The sequence below is a fragment of the Ceratotherium simum genome, chromosome 33 (assembly GCF_057802395.1).
Source record: "Ceratotherium simum simum isolate JZ-2026a chromosome 33, ASM5780239v1, whole genome shotgun sequence".
Classification (NCBI taxonomy): domain Eukaryota; kingdom Metazoa; phylum Chordata; class Mammalia; order Perissodactyla; family Rhinocerotidae; genus Ceratotherium; species Ceratotherium simum.
The window spans coordinates 12,674,572-12,696,429 of record NC_141932.1 but is presented as its reverse complement, the minus strand read 5'-3'; the positions used below and the strand labels follow the sequence as shown (position 1 = coordinate 12,696,429).

The 21,858-nt window shown below is 38.6% G+C and overlaps 1 protein-coding gene across 1 annotated transcript in view; it reads right to left on the bottom strand.

Annotated features, from left to right (window-relative positions):
- SLC6A16 (solute carrier family 6 member 16) overlaps window positions 1-21,858 on the bottom strand; it is a 39,634-nt gene that overhangs the window by 13,299 nt on the left and 4,477 nt on the right. The window contains exon 2 of the mRNA XM_087421913.1: window positions 16,226-16,429. The gene's annotated coding sequence lies outside the window, so the exon portion shown is untranslated. The remainder of the gene's footprint in view (window positions 1-16,225; window positions 16,430-21,858) is intronic.

Below are 21,858 nucleotides of genomic sequence, written 5' to 3'. Positions count from 1 at the left end.
GCCAAACTGTTTTCCAAAGTGGCTGCACCATTTTACATCCCCAGCAGCAGTATAAGAGGGTTCTAATTTCTCCATATCCTCAACAACACTTGTTATTATCTGACTTTTTTATTATAGTCATCCTATGAGTGTACAGTACTATCTCATTGAGATTTTAATTTGTCCTGTTTCTTTTAAGGTTACCATAAGCCACTCAATTTCCCAGAAATGCTTGAATACCTCCTTTTCACAGCCATTGCCACCGTAAGTTCAGGTGACTGTCATCTCTCACTTGAACTACTGCAACAGCCATAGGTATATAACCGGACTTTCTGTTTCCAGCTTCTTCCCATCATCCAGCCAAGAGAGTTGCATTAAACATCAGTTGTAATCATTATACTGTAAAGCTTAAAAACTTGAAAAGCATAAAAAGGGGAAAACTTCCTGGGAAGCATACAGTAGAGAAACCTGGGAAACAGTACCTTAGTGAAGTGATCAAGGTTAAGATCACCAGTGATGTCAGGCAGATATCATGAGCCTTCTAACATGATGTGATGAGAAGGGCACTTCACTTCTACGGTACTTTTGCTAATACTCTTAACTCCAGTCTAATCATGAGAAAACAACAGACAAACCCAAACTGAGGGATATTCTACAAACTGTCTGATCAGCACTCCTCAAAACTGTCAAAGTCATGAAAAACAAGGAAACACTGAGAAACTCACAGAGTAGAGGAGACTGAGACATGACAACTAAATATAATGCAGGATCACGGATTCACTCCCGGAACAGAAAAAGGATCAATGGAAAAACTGGTGAAATCTTAATAAAGCCTGGAGTTTATTTAATAGTAATGTACCAAAGTTAGTTTCTTAATTTTGAGAAATGTACCATGGTAATGCAAGATAACATTAAGGGAGATGAACTGGATGAGGGGGTAGATGAGGGGTTATACAAGAATTCTCTGTACTATCTTTGAAACTTTTCCATAAATCTAAAACTACTCCAAAATCACTAATAATAAATTCCTAAAAATATACAAGGCTTATATTAAAAATACAAAAATTTATAGAAAGAAATAAAAGAAAACTTGGATAAATAAGGAAATACACTACATTCCTAACTTTACCTCCAGTCTTTACCATTCCCAGCTATGGGGTATAAATAAAGCATCCAGTTTAATCCACAATCTTCCCTCAAGCCAACTAAAGAATTTTTAAAATTTAAAAATATAACAAAATCCATATCATTTATGGACAGTAAGGTCTCATCATCATGTCAAAACACAAGGAAATTCTAAATAGAACCAAATAAAAGTCACCAAAGGGACAACTCTCAATTCCCATTCCTGATAATGTGGTTCAGTGTTTATATTAGTTGCTCAGGGCTGTCATAACAAAGTACCACAAATTAGGTGGCTTAAAACAATATAAATTTACTGTCTCACAGTTTTGGATGATAGAAGTCCAAAATCAAGGTGTCAGCAGGGCCATGCTCCCTGTGAAACATGTGGGAGAATTCTCTCTTGCCTCTTCCTAGTCTCTGGTAGTCGGCTTGCAATCTTTGGCATTCCTGGGCATACAGCTGGACAATTTAATTTCTGCCTTCATCATTACATGGCATTCTCCCTAATATGATCATCTTCTTATAAGGACACCACTCGTATTGGATTAGGGGCTGACTCTACTCCAATATGACCTCATCTTAACTAATTACATCTGCAATGATCCTATTTCCAAATAAGGTCACATTCTGAGTTACTGGGGGTTAGGACTTAAACATATATTTTTGTAGGGGACACAATTCAACTCATAACAGCATTTCAGAAAATAAATTTAAAATTGTCAGGCAGAACTGCATTAAAATTCACTGAACTGTCTAAATAGCTAATGGATAGAGCAGAGTCAGTAAACTTGAGGATAGACTGATAGAAATCATCCAATTTCTGAAAGAGAAAGTGAAAAAAAGATGAAATTTAAAAAGTCTTAGGAACCTGGAAGGCCAATCAAAAGGTCTAACAATGGATAAGTAGAGTCCTAAAAGGAGAGGAGAGAAGGAAAATAAGTCAGAAAAATATATTTGAAGAAATAATGGCAGAAAACCTCCCCAATTTAGTGAAAGGGATAGATTTCAAGTCAAAGAAGTTCAAAAAAATGCCAAACAGGATAAATACAAACAGAAACATGTCTAACATGAGTACAATCAATCTGCTGGAAATCAAAGATAAAGAAAAAAATCTTGAAAGAAGCCAAAGAAAAAGAACATATTACATATAGAGGAACAACACCAAATACTGCATACTTCTTATCAGAAATTATAGAGGCCAAAAGAGAGTGGAATAACATCGTCAAAGCACAGAAAGGGAAGAAAAGACTGTCAATCAGAATTCTATAACCAACAAAAATATCCTTCAGAAAAAAAGGTGAAATAAAAACATATTCAAATAAAGAACAACTAAAAGAATTCATCACCAGCAAACCCATACTACAAAAGATGACGAAGGAAGTTCTTGAGACTGAGGGAAATGATATCAGAGTGAAAACTCAGATCATCAGGAACAAATAAAGAGTACTGGAAATGGTCTATATGTGGCTACACATAAAAAACTATATTTTCCTTTTAATTTCTTTAAAATACATATGAATGTTTAAAACAAAAATTATAAGTTGTAGGTTTCGTACTACATGGTAAATGTAAGACATATTAAAAGCAGTGGGGGTGCAAATATTATGTGGTTGCAAGATTTCTACATTTTATGTGAATTGATAAAATATTAACTCTAAAGAGACTATAAAAAGAATATGAATTGTAATCCCTAGAAAAACTGCTAAATAAATATCGCAAAGAGTTATAGCTACCAAGACAATAAATAAATTAAAATGCATACTAAAAATTATTCAAACTATCCAAAAGATAGAAAGGAGAAATAGAACCAAAAAATGGACAAATAGAAAACAAATAATAAAATGAGAGGCCAAAATTCAACCATATCAATAATTACATTAAATGTTTTTAGTTTAAGCATTCCAATTTTTTTTTTTTTTTTTGGTGAGGGAGATCAGCCCTGAGCTAACATCTATTACCAATCCTCCTCCTTTTTTTCTTCCCCAAAGCCCCAGTAGATAGTTGTATGTCATAGTTGCACATCCTTCCAGTTGCTGTACATGGGACGCGGCCTCAGCATGGCCGGAGAAGCAGTGCGTCGGTGCGCGCCGGGGATCTGAACCCGGGAGGCCAGTAGCGGAGCGCGCGCACTTAACCACTAAGCCACGGGGCCGGCCCTAAGCATTCCAATTAAAAGGCAAAGATTGCCATGATGAATAAAAAAGCAAAAGCCAATTACATGCTTCTGAAGAGATGCACTTTAAGTTCAAAGACACAGACAGATGAAAGTAAATTAATAGAAAAAAAGATATATCATGCAAATTAAGCATAAGAAGGCTGTGATGGCCTTATTAGTATAACATAAAATTGGCTTCGAGATAAAGAGTATTATCAGATATAAAGACAAACATTTACTAATGATAAAAAGGTCAATCCATCATGAGGACAATATCCACAAATATGTAGAAACATAACAAGTCTCAAAACACACGAAGCAACAATTTACAAAAGCCAAAGGAAAAATAACCTAATTCCACAATCATGGTAGCAGTTAACACCCTTTCTCAGCAATTGATAGGAAAAAAGAAGACCAAAATACCAGTAAAGACATAGAAGATCCAAAAACAGTATCAGCAACTTTGACCTAACTGATATTTATAGAGCCCCAAAACTGCAGAATACACATACTTTGCCATAGGCTAGGTCATAAAACAAGTAACAATAAATTTACAAGGACTGAAATCACACAGAGTATGTTCTCAGACTCCAATGTAAGCAAATTTAAAATCAATAACAATAAGATATTTAAGGAAACTCCAAATACTTGGAAATTGAACACATTATTAAACAATCCACAGGTCAAAAAATAAATCACAAAGAAATTATAAGATACTTTAAACCAAAGGATAATAAAACTACAAAACATCAAATCTGTGGGATGCAGCAAAAGCAAGGCTTAGAGAGAATTTTACAGCTTTATGTGTTGATATTAGAAAAGAAGAAAGGTTTAAAATCAGTGTCTTATAAGATGCTTTCAAGAAAAGAACAAAGGAAAATATAAAATCAGAAATCAACGAAATAGAAAACAAACAGACAATAGAGAAAAGTAAGGAAGCCAAAGCTGGTTCTTTGAAATGATCAACAAAACTTGTAAACCCCTAGACAGATTAAGACAAAAAGAGATATGCAAATAATCAATATCAGGAATAAAAGACAAGTTATTACTACACATCCTACAGACATTAAAAGAATAATAAGAAAATATTATATGACAGCTTTATGTCAACAAACTTAACAACTTAGATGAATTGGGAAAATTCCTTAAAAATACAACTTAACAAAATTGACATCAAATGAAATGAGAAGTCTGTATAGTCCTATATCTATGAAATAAATTGAATTCCTTATCAAAACTCTTCCCACCAAAAAAAATTCCAGGCCCAGATGGTTTCAATTAGTGAATTATATCAAATATTGAAAGAATAAATAACACCAATCTTATACAAATACTTTCGGAAAAATAGAAGAGGGAGAAAAACTTTCTAATCCATTTTATGAGGCCACCATGACCCTAATACCAAAACTTGATAAAGATATTAGTAAAAGAGACAATTTCAGACCAATGTCTTCATGAATATAGATGCAAAAATCCTCAACAAAAGTTACAAGGCAAATCCTGGAATTTATAAAAGGGATAATAAATAATGATCACATAGAGTTTGGCCCAGAAATGCAAGGTGAATTCAACATGCAAAAGCCAAACAATGTAATTCAGAAATAGACCCATAAGTATACTTTGATTCTTTTGATTCTTGACAGAGAGTCCAAAGACATCCAATTGGGAAAGAAAAGTCATTTCTGGAATAATTGGATATCCATATGGGGAAAAAAGTGAAACTCGAACTCTACTTCACACCATATGCAAACATTAATTTGAGTTGAATCATAGACCTAATTGTAAAATCTAAAAGTATAAAGCATTTAAAAGAAAATATAAGAGAATATCTTCATGACTTAGGGGTAGGCAAAAGTTTCATAGACAGGACACAAGATGCAATTATCATAAAAATTAATCATTTAGACTTTACCAAATTAAAAACCTCTATACATCAAAAGACTTGATTAAGAAAATTAACAGGCAAGCCTGAGACTAGGAGAAAATGATCCCGAGACGTATATCTGACAAAGGACTTGTATTTAGGAAACGTAAAGAATTCCTACAACTTAATAAAAAGATATACAACTCAATAAAAAATGGGTAAAGGATTTGAAAAGGCACTTCACAAAGAAAGATATACGAATGGCCAACACATACCTGAAAAAAGTGCTCAACATCATTACTCATCAGAGAAATACACATTAAAACCACAATGACATACCATCAAACACCCACGAATTAAGTATAAGTGGTACAAGACTAATGGTACCCCCAGGCACTTTGCAGAAACAAACTGAAATCCTCCCTGGAGTAAGAACTTTCATTCTAAGGCCTTAAACTATTCCTCCAAATAATTTGTCAAGAACAAGGAGAAGCATAGCACATAAGGAAAAAAGGTACCACTAGTGAGAATTGACAGGAACAGTAGATGTCAGAATCAGATTAGCAAAGACATCAGATATTGGAATCATTAGACAATGTCAATAAAATAACTGGTTTCCATTTTTAAAGAAATAAATGAAAAGTTTGAAAATATCTGCAGGGAACAGGACTCTATAAAAAGTGATTTAACAGGTTTTTAAAAAAATAGAACTCCTAGAAATGAAGAACAGAATAATTGAAATAAAGTTTACTGGATGGATTTAACAGTGGTTTAGATTCTGCTGAAGAGGGTATTAGTGAACTGAAATAGGTCAGAAAAATAACCAAGAACGTATCACAGAAAGATAATGACATGGAAAATATAAAAAGGAGGTTAAGAAACACATAAGTTAAAGAAATTTTTTAAAGTCTTACAAATATTTAATTGGAGTTCCAAAAGGAAAGAATAAAAAATGGTGCAGAAACAATGTCCAAAGAGATTAAAAAAAATTTTCCAGGGGCCGGCCCGGTGGCAGAACAGTTAAGTTCACGCACTCCACTTCGGCGGCCTGAGGTTCTCAGGTTTGGATCCTGGGTGTGGACCTACACACCGCTCATCAAGCCATACTGCGGTGGCATCCCACATACAAAATAGAGGAAGATTGGCACAGATGTTAGCTCACAGCCAATCTTCCTCACCAAAAAAAACCCCAAAAACAAAAAAACACAGAATTTTCCAGAACTGATGAAACACACCAATCTTAGATTCAAAAAGGCCAACAGAGTCCATGGGAGACAAGAGGAGCTCCATATATAGACACATCATTATAAAACACTTTAAAACAATTATAAGAAGAACACAGATTACCTGTAAGGGAGAGACATAAAGGTGACTTCTCAACAGCAAAAATGGAAGCCGCAAGACAGCGGTAGGATATGATCAACATATTGAAAGAAAAAAAACCCTGCCAATCTAGAATTTTAAGCCCTAAAAACACTCACCTTTTAAAATGAGGGTAAAATATAGTTTACAATAGACAAAGATTTTGAAAATCCGTCACCAACAGATCCTCATTAATGGAAATTCTAAAAAATGTGTTTCGAGCAGAAGCAAAGTAATCCCAGATGGGTGATCTGAGAAGCAAGAGGAATAAGGGGGAAATATATATATATTTAAAATATATAAAATATGTCAGAAAATCTGAATGAAAAAAGCGACTACATGAAACAAAACAATAATGTCCTGGGAGGTTAAAAAGTAAAAATAAAAAGCATCAAAACAATAACGTACAAGTTGGGGAAAAGGTAAACAGAATGCAAATATTCTAAGTTCTCTGTATCTTCTGGGAGGAAGGGAAACATACTGTAACTTCAATAAGTTAGGTGTGCATTTTTTAAGTTCTAAGATGATGACTAAATAAATATGGAGTGTAAAACTTTATAACTATAAGAAGGAGAAAAATATACGAAATGATAAAAAATACCAGTCTTCTTACTTACCAAAATTGATAAAATTAAGAAGACTAACACGAAATGTTGGCAAAGAGGTGGAGCACCTGGAACTTTCATACATTATTGGTGGGAGTGTAACTGGTATAACCATTTTGAAAAAGGTCTAGCAGAGTCTATGAAACAGGACTTTTTGAATCTTAGTTCTTATTAAACTCTAGACCCAGTAATTCCCCTCCTATGGGTTTACTCCCCAAAAAATAAAAAGATTTGCCACAAAAAGATTTTTACAGGAATAGTCATAGAAGTGTTATTCATAATAACCAAAAAATTAATGAAATAGAAAACAAATATACAATAGAGATCATCAACAAAGCCCAAAAGTTCTTTAAAAGAACTAATAAAATTGACAATCTTCTAGTGAGAATGGTCAAGAAAAAGGAGAGAGAGCACAAATAATCAATATTAGGAATAAAAGAGGGAACATTACTATAGATCCTGCAGACATTAAATAAACAAATAATAATAATGAATATTAACATTACTGCATCAATAAATTTGAAAAAATAGATTAAACACTCAAATACCTTTTAAAAATTAACCAAAGAACTACCTCGAGGAATAGAAAACCCGAGAAGTCCTATAACCATTAAATAAATTGAATCTGGAATCAAAAATCTTTCAAACACACATATATATTCATGCACACACACACACACACACATATATACACAAACCTGTCTAGTATCAGATGTCATTGTTGGCAAATTCTACCAACCTTTAAGAAAGAAATAATTCCAGTATTAAACAAGCTCTTCTAGAAAACAGAAAGAGGAACACTCCCCAGCTATTTTATAAGACCACCCATAACCTTGACACCAAAATTTGTTTGAAAATGCAAAAGCCCAAAAATAGCTAAGATACTCCTGAATAAAAACAAAGTGAGAAGACATGCTCTAACAAGTATTAAGCCTTATTATAAATCTGTAGTAAGACAGTGTGGATTGAGACAGGGACAAACAAATAGACTAACGGAACAGAATAGAGAGCGTAAAATCAGACCCATGCCTATATGGAGTCTTGATACATGACAGATCCGCCTTAGCAGACCTGTGAATAAAGGGTGAACTTCTCAACAAACGGTGCTGGGATAACTGGGTATCCATATAGCAAAAAAAGAAACTGACCCTCTACCTCAAAGAACATGCAAAAATCAATTTCAGATGGACAAAAGAATTAAATGTGAAAAGCAAACCTATAAAATTCTAGAAAATATAAGAGATGGGGGATCAATGGCTTATACTACTCCAGGGGACAAAATTACTGACTACGTAAATGGTGTCCCTTAGTACACCACCTCGGTGTAAGAAAAGATTTCTTAAAAAAGACACAATAAGCAATAACCATAAATTTTCAATTTGACATTTTACTATATTAAAATAAAAAACTCCTTTTCATCAAAACACCCCAAAAGGAGAAGAGAAAGAAAAACTATAGAATGGAAGAAGATATCTGCAACCTACATAATAACAAATGACTAACATTCAAAAGATATAAAGAACACCTACAAATCAGGAAGAAAAAGACAGACAATCCAGCAGGAAAATGGGCAAGAGGCTTGAAAGGCACTTCACAAAAGGCCAATAAATATTTTAACAAGTGTTCTATTTCATTAATAATCAGAGAAAGGCAATTAAAATAAAAATGAAATACCATTGCACACCCACCAGATTGGAAAAAATGTTCAAGTCTAATAATACCATGTGTTGATAAGACATAGAGCAATCAGGAAGTCTCATCTTCAATTAACGGTAGTGTAAATTGTTATAACTACTTTGGAGAACAAGTTGGTATTACTAGTAAAATTGAATACACGAATACCCTATGACCCAATAATTTCCACTACTGGGTATACTCCCTAGAGAAACCTTCACTTGCACAACAGAATACAGTAATAATGACAATAATGATAACCAACACATTGTGCTTACCTTTTGTCAGCCACTGTTCTAAGTGCTTTACATTTTGAAATTACATTACTCCTCACAACAACACTATCAAGTAGGTACTACTGTTGTTTCCATTTTACAAAGGCGAAAAAATTGAAACACAAAGAAGTTACACAATTTTCCCAAGGTTACACCGCTAATGAGTGGTAGAGTTAGGATTTAAGACGGTCTGGTTTCAGAAACAGAGCTCTTAACCAACTACATTATTCCACTGCTCACAAGAATGTTCTCAGCAACATTATTGATAATGGTCATAAAGTGGAAAAATAAAAATGTCCATCGACAATAAAATAAAGTCTAGAATATTCAAATAAAAGAATACTGTGCAGGGCCGGCCCTGTGGCTTAGCGGTTGGGTGCGTGCGCTCCGCTGCTGGCGGCCCGGGTTCGGATCCTGGGCGCGCACCGCTTCTCCGGCCACGCTGGGGCCACGTCCCATGTACAGCAACTGGAAGGATGTGCAGCTGTGACATACAACTATCTACTGGGGCTTTGGGGGGAAAATAAATAAATAAAATCTTTAAAAAAAAAAAGAATACTGTGCATATGTGAGAAAAATAAACTACAGCCACACTCAACAATACAAATTAATCGCACAATGTTGAGCAGCATAACATAAAATATTCCAGACAGAATGAGTCCATATTTCTAAGTTCAAAAGGAAGCAAAATTAATCTATATAGTTTAGAGATGCATGTACATGGTAAAAGTATAAAGAAAAGCAAGGAAATGATTAGCACAAAAGTCAGACTAGAAGTTACCTCTAAAAGGGAGGAAGGTAAAAGAAAGAAACTAAAAGACCGATGGTGAACTGACAACAGGAGATGTTCTAGATTCACAGTAATGTTCTGTTTCTTGATCTGAGCAGCAGTTACACAGATAAGCTTTATAATTATTCATTTAAAACTCTGTGTATATGTCCCATGCACTTTTGTGAATGCATATTCTATTTCACAATTTAGAATGTTAAAAATAAAAAATAAAGAAAAAGAAGTTATGGCCAGAGAATTAGGAGAAACGCTGGAAGAAAACGCTGTCACAAAAGCTCAAGACAGACAAAGTAACCAAGAGCCTCAGTTTATCAACACAAAATCAAATAAGATAAACTCTAAAAAGCGTCCACAGTGATTTCTTTCTTTTGCGTTTTGCTTTCCTGTTGGGGAAGCTGGTGGTGTAAGAATAAACAGAAATCTTAATTCAATTCGTTCAAAAGTTAACCAAGTTGAGCCAGCTGGAGACATTTGTCTCATAGTTGGCAGCTTACCTAAGAAGCACAGATCTTCACTACTTCTAGATATTTTTCCAGCAGCTGAAGTGTAACATACCTCAAAACAACAAGGAGTACTTCTGATTCTCATAATTCAGGCTGTGAACACTGACCCTGACTCTGTGTTCCACTAAAAACAGGAAAATTGTATTCAAGAAAAATATATATCCACCTTTCTTGAACACGTTCAAAGAGTGTATTCCTTAAAACGAGGTTTCTGGTCAATTAGTAAATTTGATCCTTCAGTGAGAGGACCGAGGTTTGGCAACCTGAGATTCTGCAATCTGGCCATCTGTGACACCTAGAAAGCCCCCTGGACCCCTGGGAGACCCTTCCTCCCAGGCTCGGGAGGCCCCGGTGGTGACCCAACGTTTGAGACCCCCCTACATCGTCATTCCAGCAACTGCTCTCCCAGGCCCATGCCCTGTGGGGGGATGCTCAGGGTCCCCCAGAAATGCCTGTTCCTCCCAGTCTACCTCCCTCCTTGGAACTATAACCTCCAAAAAGGGAAGGAGGGAGCTGTCCAGGTTCCTCAAGGAGCAGGACATAACTGTTTGTCCCTAACAGGCCGGGGATGGGGCTGGACCCGGCTTCCGCTGTCTGGGAGCCTGAACCATGGGTTTCCCCAGCGGGCAGGGACTGATGGCCGAGTCTCCCGAAGGCTGGGCCTCGGGACTGACTCCAAGTCAGATTAGGAGGGTCAAGGGGCTGAAGCCAGTTTCCTAGGTCCTAGGGGACGAAAAAAGAGGGCCCTCTCAGGCCTATTTAATCCCTCAGCCCCACAGAGCCCAGGAGGCTCCCGGCAGGTGGCCTGTTACCCCTCGGGGGAGTCCAGGGACCTCAGGCCCCGGGAGTGACGCCTAGCCTCACACACCTCAGGTCTATGAGTTTCTGGGTTCTCTGGAGCCAAGTCACCCTCACCCTAGCCTCAGGGGGCCTGGGCTCTTCAGTCTGGTCAGTCAGGCAAAAATGAGGGTGAAAAAGCCTCAACTGAGAAGCCTAGCGACCATCTCAGTTCCCTTCAGGCCTCGTCGGGCCCGCTCACGCGCCCCTCCTCGCTCTGGCCGAAGGGCCGCCTTTCCCGCTGTTCCTCTGCGCATGCGCAGCTGCTCCTCTGCGCATGCGCAGCTGCTCCCCCGCGCGCCCTCTACCGATTTAGCGGATGATTCCGCCACTCCGCCCTCTCCGCGTCAGCTTCATCCCTACACGCACGCGCACGCACATGCACACTTGAGCACGCCCTCCGCCCGCGCATGCGCCGCTGCTTCTCTCGCTTCCCGCTTTGGACCAGGAGCCCAAGCCCGTTTCCGGTCCCGTTTCTCCCCTCCACTGCTCCTGCTAGGCTCTTAGCCATGGGCTTGGTCTGGAGCATGCGCTTTGCTTCCACGGCCCCAAGGAAGGTGGCGGTGAGGATGAGGTGGGAGGCTTGGTCTTCCCATTCGTTCCTTCTTGACTTCAAACCTTTGACACTTACTTAAGGCTCCCCTACTACTAGCCAAACCTTAAATATGTGTCCAACAAGACAGACAGGAACCTTGCCTTCAGAGAGCTGAGAAATCTACTGGAATTGCAGACAAGAATCAAAAACCCAGATGAAGATTTACTTAGGTCAGTGGGTCTCAAACTTTTCTGTCTCAGGACTGCTTTTATACTCTTAAAAATTAAGGACCCCAATAATTTATGTGGGCTATATTTATATAAGTTGTGCGTTTATGTGAATTATATCTATAAATATTAAAACTGAGAAATTTCTAAGATGTATATTATCATCAGAAATCCATGTGTTGGGCCGGCCCTGTGGCTTGGTGGTTAAGTGCGCGCGCTGCGATGCTGGCGGCCCGGGTTCGGATCCCGGGTGCGCATCGAGGCACCACTTCTCCGTTCATCCTGAGGCCGAGTCCCACATACAGCAACTAGAAGGATGTGCAGCTACGACACACAACTATCCACTGGGGCTTTGGGGGGAATAAATAAAATCTTTAAAAAAAAAAAAAAAAGAAATCCATGTGTTAACATAAATAACGTTTTTTAAAATAACTATAATTTCCACACCAAAAATAATTTAGTGAGAAGAGTGTTTTACGTTTTTGCAAATTTCTTTAATGCCCAGCTTAATAGAAGACAGTTGGATTCTCATTTCTGTTTCTGCACTGGGTCTGTCAAAATAGCTCATGTCCTGTAGCTTCTGGAAAACATTGCTGTTCACTCAAGAGAAAATGAGAGTGAAAAGGCAAATAACATCCTAATTTTATTATGAAATTATGAAAATAATTTTCACTTCATGGACTCCTGAAAGTGTCTCAGGAACCTCTGAGGGTCCCTGGGCCACATGTTGAGAACCACAGGCTTAGATACTTACCATTGAACAGAGAGATGTAAAGGAAAATGTCTAGGTGCTGTAAGAATGCATCACAATCTGTGGAAATCATTCCATCCTTCAACACACAGACCTAATTTGGAGGGAGGAGTTCTCTGAGGAAGTAATATTGAACCTGAGGCTTGAAGGATGATTTACTAGTGAAAAATGAGGTGTAAGCATCTCAGGCCTGGAGACTATGCAAAGGCGCTGAGGCAGGAAAATTTGTGAATTCAAGTCACTTGGAAAAAGGTCAGTCAATAAATATGTGTTGAACGATGTGCCGCACACTGCCCTAGACACTCGGGATACTGTTATGAAAAAGATTTTATAGTCTAGTGGCAAAAAAACAGTAAACACACAAACAAATAAGAATTTCCAAAAGTGAGAGTGTCATTAAGAAAACAAAAGAGGGGCCAGCCCAGTGGCGTAGTGGTTAAGTTCACACTCCGTTTCGATGGCCCGGGGTTCCCGGGTTGGGATCCTGGGCATGGACCTACACGCCACTCATCAAGCCATGCTGTGGCGGCGTGCCACATAAAAAATAGAGGATGATTGGCACAGATGTTAGCTCAGGGACAATCTTCCTCAAGCAAAAAGAGGAAGATTGGCAACATATGTTAGCTCAGGGCCAATCTTCCTCACCAAAAAAGAAAAAAGAAAACAAAAGAGAGTGTTATGAGGGGACAAGGCAGAGAGCTATAGACAGAGTAGTCAAGAAAGACCTCTCAGAGGAAGTGAGAAGAGTCTTGAAGGAGATGAGGAAGGGAGCCGTGAACAACATGGGAAAGAGCATTCTAGGCAGAGAGAACAGCAATGGCAAAGACCTAGAGGCAGATGTGTACTTGACAGGTTCTTGAAACAGCATGGAAGACAGTATGACTGGGTCCCAGTGATTGAGGGATAGGGCGGTAGTAGATGGGATCAGAGAAGTAGCAGGGGCCAGAGTGTTGTGTGGAGGCCCTTGTAGGTCATGGTAGGAAGTTGGGGTTTTTTTCCTGAGCGAGATGAAAAGCTATTAGAGGATTTTCAGTCAAGAAGTGACTTATGTTTTAACAGGAGGATCCCTCTAGCTTCTGGGCAGACAATAGGATGTCTGGGCTAAGGGCAGCTTCTGGTGGCTCCAGGCATTCCCTGGCTTGTCTGCATAACTCCAATCTCTGCCTCTGTCTTCAAGTGGCCTTCTCTTCTAGGAGTGTCTCTCTTCTGGGTGCCTCTTATAAGGACACTTGACATTAGATTTAGGGCCCACTCCAATAATCAAGGATAATCTCATCTTGAAATCCTTAATTACATCTGCAAAGACCCTTTCTCCAAATAAAGTCACATTCACAAGTTCTGGGGGTTAGGACAAGGACATACCTTTTGGGGAGCCACCATTTAGCCCACTACAGTAGGTCTGGGATGGGGACCGAGAATATGCATTTCTAACAAGTTCCCAGGTGACACTGATGCTGCCCTTGCAGGGACCACAACCACTGGTGTAGAGAGGTCAAGTAAGAGGGGGACCAAGGATTGACTGCATGGATATCATTGGTGACTTGGACAAAAGTGGTTTTGGTGGATGAGTCAGGATAAAAGCCTTACTAGAGTAGAGTCAAGGGAGACTTGGAAGAGAGGAAGAAGAAGCTGTGAACATAGACAACTTTTTAATGGATTTTATTATCAAGAAGAGGAAGAAATGGGACGAAAGTGTAGAAGGATGTATGGTCAAGGAATGAGCTTTTAAGATGGAAGAAATAATAGCACGTTTGTATGCTAGTAGGAAAGAGTTGGTAGAGAAGGGGAACTTGGTGATTCAGAGGAAAGAGGAAACAAATCATAGGAGGGATGTCCGTAAGGAGGAGGCAAGAAAAGATGGAATAGAGCATCAGGTGGATTGGTTTCCCTTAGAGCTGGGTGGTCCAAGATGGTAGCCACTCACCACATATGGCTTCTGAGCACTCAAAATGTGGTGAGTCCAAATTGATATATGCTGTTAGTGTAAAATACACACTGGATTTCAAAGACTCAATGCAAAAAGAATGTAAAAGATCTCATTAATACTTTTAATATTGATTACATGTTAATATTTTAGATATGTTGGATTAAATAAAACATACTATTAAAAATAATGTTTCTTTTCTTTAGTATTTATACTCGTATTATCTGTAATAACCCAAAACTGGAAACAACCAAAATGTACATCAACAGTTGAATGGATAAACTGTGGTATATTCAGACAATGGAATACTACAGAATGGTGAGAATGTAAGAACTATTGCTACTTATTCCATTGATGAATCTCCCAAACATAATGTTGAAAAAAATTAAGTCCAACAGAAAAGAATACTTACTCGATGGCTCTATTTGCGTAATTAAAAACAGGCCAAACCAAAGTATAGTGTTATAAGTCAAGAGGAAGGGGCTCGGGGCCGGCCCCGTGGCTTAGCGGTTAAGTGCGCGCGCTCCGCTACTGGCAGCCCGGGTTCGGATCCTGGGCATGCACCAACGCACCGCTTGTTCGGCCATGCTGAGGCCGCGTCCCACATACAGCAACCAGAAGGATGTGCAACTATGACATACAACTATCTACTGGGGCTTGGGGAGAAAAAAGAAGGAGGATTGGCAATAGATGTTAGCTCAGAGCCGGTCTTCCTCAGCAAAAAGAGGAGGATTAGCATGGATGTTAGCTCAGGGCTTATCTTCCTCACAAAAAAAAAAAAAAGAGGAAGGGGCTAGTGATTTGCAAGGGAGTAAATAGTTTCTGGGTTGATGCTAATGTTGATCTTAGTTACATGGATATTTACTGTGTGATAATTCACTGAGCTGTACATTGTGTTTTGTGAACATTACTATATGTGTCATCTTTCACAATAAAAAAAGGTAAAAAATAACATTATGCACTCAAAACTACTAAAAGAAAATTTGAAAGCACTGGAGTTTATCACAGATCTGAATTTTGATGCTGACTAAAACGTAGTTACAGGTATTCTACCCATAGCAGTCAGGACTATTAAAGCTAGTTGCTTTAACACACAACCCTAAAATATTAGTAGCTTAATGCAATATTTTCATACTTATATAAAGTCCAAAAGGCTCTCCTCCAAGGAGAAACCAGGGACCTAAGCTCCTTTATCTCTTGGCTCTCCATCCCTGAGTCCTCCAATGACTTCTCAGCTTCTAGTCAGCCAATAAGTGAAGGGAGAGAGACAAGGTAAAACCTGTACAGGACATGTTATGGCCGAGTCCAGAAGTGGCCTATATCACACTGCACCCACCCTATTGGCCCAAGACTAGTCACGTGGCCTCAATCTCACTGGAAGGAGGCCTGGGAAATGTAGTCTTCCTGTGTGCCTAGGAAAGAGGAAAGAAGAAACCAAGTTGGTGAGTATCTAGTGAATCTCTGCCACCTACCCCTGGACCTCCAGTTACTCATGTACTCATCTCTCAGGAAGGGATTGGTGGGTGGAATAGGGGGAGATTGGTGTATTAGTTTCTTGTGATTGCAATAACAAATTATTACAAACTTGGTAGCTTAAAACAATGGAAATTTATTCTCACACAGTTCTGGAGGCCAGAAGTCCAAAATCAAGGTGTTGGCAGGGCTGCACTCCCCATGGAGGCTCTAGGGGAGAATCAGATCTTTGCTCTTTGAGCTTATGTTGGCTCCAGGACTGCTTTGGCTTGTGGCTGCATAACTCCAATCTCTGCCTCTCTCTTCAAATGGCATTCTCCTCTTCGCTCTGTGTCTTTTCCTCTGTGTGTCTCTTATAAAACAGGACACATCATTAAATTTAGGGCCTACTCACATAATCTAGGTTGCTTTCCTCCTGAGATCCTTAACTTAATTACATCTGCAGAAACCCTTTTTTCCAAATAAGGTCACATTCAGATTCCAGAACATGGACGCACCTTTTGGGGGGTCAACATTCAACCCACTACAATCAGTTCAGAGGCAATTATAATTATTTGTGTGGAAAATGATGAGATCCTGGATTAGGATGGTGGCATTGGAGTTGGAGAGAAGTGGATGGATTTGAAATGTATTTTAGTAGTAGAGCATAGAGGACTTCATAATGGCTTAGAAGTGGGAGCTGAGGGATGAGGGGTGGTGAGTTGGTGTCCTAACTGAGATTTGGACATAGGGCTGTGTAACTCAGGTCTTGGTTTCAAAAAAACTCCTCTGGGGCCAAGAGGGGAATAGGCTGGAGGGGAGAGACTAAGGCCAGAGAGGAGCCTGAGGTCTGGGTCCAGGTGGGAGAGCACAAGTCCTGAGCCATCCTGAGCCATAAGGACAGAGATGAGGGGACAGAGTAGAGAATCAGGAGGCAGGAGGAACTGGCTTAGAGACTGATGGGCTGTATGGTAAAGAGGGAATAAGGATGTCACCCAGGGGTTGGCCCACCCAGGAAGAAAGAATCTGTGAACTTGAAGACAGATCTCTTGATATTATCCAGTCAGAGGATAAAAAAGAAATAAGAATGAAAAAGAGTGAATTCAGGGGCCGGCCCGGTGGTGCAGCGGTTAAGTGCGCGCGCTCTGCTTTGGCAGCCCGGGGTTTGAGGGTTCAGATCCCAGGCGCGCACCAACGCACCGCTTGTCAAGCCATGCTGTGGCGGCATTCCATATCAAGTAGAGGAAGATGGGCACAGATGTTATCCCAGGGCCAATCTTCCTCAGCAAAGGAGAGGAGGATTGGCATCGGATGTTAGCTCAGGGCTGATCTTCCTCAGAAAAAAAAAAAAAAGAGTGAATTCAGTTTGCTAGTATTTTGTTGAGGTTTTTTGTATCTGTGTTCTAACCTTACACCACAAGGAACTAGAAAAAGAAGAAGAAACTAAATCTAAAGGTAGCAGAAGAAAGAAAATAATAATTATTAGAGCAGAAATAAATGAAATAGAGACTAGGAAGACAATGTAAAAATCAATTAAATGAAGAGTTGCTTTTTTGGAAAGATAAATAAAATTGACAAACCTTTGGCAAAACTAAGAAAAGAGATAAAATGACTCAAATTAATAAAATCATAAATGAAAAACGAGACATAACAACTGATACCACAGAAATATAAAGGATCATAAGAGACTACTATGAACAATTATATGCCAACAAATTAGATAACTTAGAAGAAATGGATAAATTCCTAGAAACATACAACTTACCAAGACTGAATCACAAAGTAAATCTGAAGATACCAATAATGAGCAAGGAGATTGAATCAGTAATTAAAAATCCCCCAACAAATAAAAGCCCAGGACCAGATGATTTTACTGGTGAATTCTACTAAACATTTAATGAAGAATTAATACTAATCCTTCTCAAACTCTTCCCAAAATTTGAAGAGAAAGGAACACTTCCAAACTCATTTTATAAGGCCATCATTACCTTGATACCAAAGCCAGACAAGGACACAGCAAGAAAAGAAAAATTACAGGCCAATATCCCTGATGAACATAGATGCAAAAATCCTCAACAAAATATTAGCAAACTGAATTCAACAGCACATTAAAAGGATCATACACCATGATCAGGTGAGATTTATCCCTGGGATGCAAGTATGGTTCAGCATAGGCAAACTAACACATGAGTATACCACACTGATAGAATGAATGGTAAAAACCATATGATCATTTCAATAGATGCAGAAAAAGCATTTGACAAAATTCAACAGCCTTTCATGACAAAAATTCTCAACAAATTAGGTATAAAAGGAATGTGCCTCAACATAATAAAGACCACATATGACAAGCCCAAAGCTAACACCATACTCAATGGTCAAAATTTAAAAGCCTTTCCTCTATGATCAGGAACAATACAAAAATGCCCACTCTCACCACTTCTATTCAACATAGTTCTGGAAGTCCTAGCCACAGCAATCAGACAAGAAAAAGAAATAAAAGTTATCCAAATCAGAAAGGAAGAAAATTATCAGCTTGCAGACAACATGATCTTATATAAAACACCCTAATGACTCCACCAAAAAACTGTTAGAACTAATAAATGAATTCAGTAAAGTTGCAGGATACAAGATCAACATACAAAACTCAGTTGCATTTCTATACACTAACAACAAACTATCTGAAAGAGAAATTAAGAAAGCTATCCTATTTATAATAGCATCAAAAACAATAAAATACATAGGAATACATTTAACCAAAGAGGTAAAAAATCTGTACACTGAAAACTATTAGACATTGATGAAAGAAATTGAAGAAGACACAAGTAGAAAGATATGTTCTTGGATTGGAAGAATTAATATTGTGAAAATGTCCATACTACCCCAAGCAATCTACAGATTCAATGAAATCCCCTATCAAGATTCTAATGGTGTTTTTCACAGAAATAGAAAAAATTATCCTAAAATTTGTATGGAACTACAAAAGATCCTGAATAGCCAAAACAATTTTGAGAAAGAAGAACAAAGTTGGAAGCATCACACTTCCTGATTTCAAACTATATTACAAAGTTATAGTAATCAAAACAATAGGGTACTGGCATAAAAACAGGCATATAGATCAGTGAAACAGAATAGAGAGCCCAGAAATATACTCACACAAATACGGTCAATTCATTTTTGACACACGTGCGAAGAATAATACTGGGGAAAGGATAGTCTCTTCAATAAATGGTGCTGGGAAAACTGGACAGCCATACGCAAAAGAATGAAACTGAACCACTATCGTATACCACTCACAAAAATTAACTTGAAGTGGATTAAAGACTTAAATGTAAGACCTGAAACTGTAAAACTCCTAGAAGAAAATATAGGGAAACCGCTCCTTGTGTTTTGCCAAGTTGGTCTTGGCAATAACTTATTGGATAAGATACCAAAAAACACAAGAAACAAAAGCTAAAATAAACAAGTGGGATTACATCAAACAAAAGAGCTTCTGCACAACAAAGGAAACAATTAATAAATTGAAAGGCAACCTACGAAATGAGAGAAAATATTTGCAAAGCATATATCTGATAGGAGGTTAATATCCAAAATATATAAAGAACTCATACAACTCAACAGCAAAAAAGCAAATAATCTCATTAAGAAATAGACCAGAAGAGACATTTTTCTAAAGAAGATATACAAATGGCCAATAGGTACATGAAAACATGCTCAACATCACTAATCATGAGGGAAATGCAAATCAAAACCACAATGAGATACCATTTCACACCTGTTAGGATGCCTATTATCAAAAAGACAAGAGAACAAGTATTGGAGAGGGTGTGGAGAAAAGGGAACCCTTGTGCACTGTTGGTAGGAATGTAAATTGGTGCAGCCACTATGGAAAACAGTATGGAGGATCCTGAAAAAATTAAAAATAGAATTACCGTATGAGGGCCGGCCCTGTGGCTTAGCGGTTAAGTGCACGCGCTCCGCTACTGACGGCCCAGGTTCGGATCCCGGGCGCGCACCGACACACCACTTGTCCGGCCATGCTGAGGCCGCGACCCACATACAGCAGCTAGAAGGATGTCAACTATGACATACAACTATCTACTGGGGCTTTGGGGAAAAAAAAAAAAAGGAGGAGGACTGGCAATAGATGTTAGCTCAGAGCCGGTCTTCCTCAGCAAAAAGAGGAGGATTAGCACGGATGTTAGCTCAGGGCTGATCTTCCTCCCCCCCCAAAAAAAAAAATAGAATTACCATATAATCCAGCAATCCCACTCCCACGTATATATCCAAAGTAAATGAAATCAGTATTTGGAAGAGATATCTGCACTCTCATGTTCATTGCAGCATTATTCACAATAGCCAAGACATGGAAACAGCCTAAATGTCCTTCAATAGATGAATGGATCAAGAAAATGTGGTATAGGGGCCGGCCCGGTGGCATAGTAGTTGAGTTCTCATGCTCCGCTTCCGCAGCCTGAGGTTCGCAGTTTCGGATCCCTGGTGCAGACCTACACGCCACTCATAAAGCCATGCTGTGGTGGCGTCCCACATGCAAAATAGAGGACTGGCACAGATGTTAGCTCAGCGACAATCTTCCTCAAGCAAAAAGAGGAAGATTGGCAACAGATGTTAGCTCAGGGCCAATCTTCCTCAACAAAAAAAAGAAAAAAAGAAAGAAAACGTGGTATATATACACAACAGAATATTATTCAGCCATAAAAAAGAAGGAAATCCTGCCATTTGCAACAACATGGATGAACCTGGAGGGCATGATGCTAAGTGAAATAAGTCAGAAAGAGAAAGACAAATACTGTATGGTATTACTTATATGTGGAATCTAAAAAAAAAAAAAAAAGCCAATTTCATAGAAACAGAGAGTAGAATGGCAGTTGCCAGGGTCTGGGGAATGGAGGAAATGGAGAGATGTAGGTTAAGGGGTACAAACTTTCAGTTATAAGAATAAGAAGTTCTGAGGATGTAAGGTATAGCATGGTGACTATAGTTAATAATACAGTATTGTGTACTTAAAGTTGCTAAGAGTAGATCTTAAGCATTCTCACCACAAAAAAAAAAAAAAAAGAGTTAACTATGTGAAATGATGAATGTGTTAAATATCTCAAGCTTGGTAATCATTCCACAATGTATATGTATATCAAATCATGTTGTACACTTTAAATATAGACAATTATATTTGTCAACCATTCCTCAATCAAGTTGGGGGAAAAAAGGAAAGCCCAGAATCAAAAATTGGAATACTATTAATATGAATTGATTTTTGATGACATTAATAAGAAAATTAATTGCATTAGGAGCCTTTAAAAAAAAAAAGAAAATAGTGGATGAGACCTCTCAGAAGAGAGGATGCTGGGCCGGCCCCACGGCTTAGCGGTTAAGTGCATGTGCTCCGCTGCTGGCAGCCTGGGTTCGGATCCCGGGCGCGCACCAACGCACCGCTTCTCCGGCCATGCTGAGGCCACGTCCCACATACAGCAACTAGAAGGATGTGCAGCTATGACATACAACTATCTATTGGGGCTTTGGGGGAAAAAATAAATAAATAAATAAAATTAAAAAAAAAAAAAGAGAGGATGCTAAGAGAGGCTGGTTTTCCAGGGCCTGGGTGGATGTCAGGATGGTAGGAACATCCCTGACATTGCAAATCTGTGAGGAATTTGGGACAAGAGTGGGGAGCCTGTGGGGCCTCAGGGGAGACTTCAGAAGCTGCTGGGTGTGCAGCTCAGGCCTGGAGACAATTAGGTACTGCAAACCTGGATCTAACTGCCAAGGTCCCAGGCTCGAT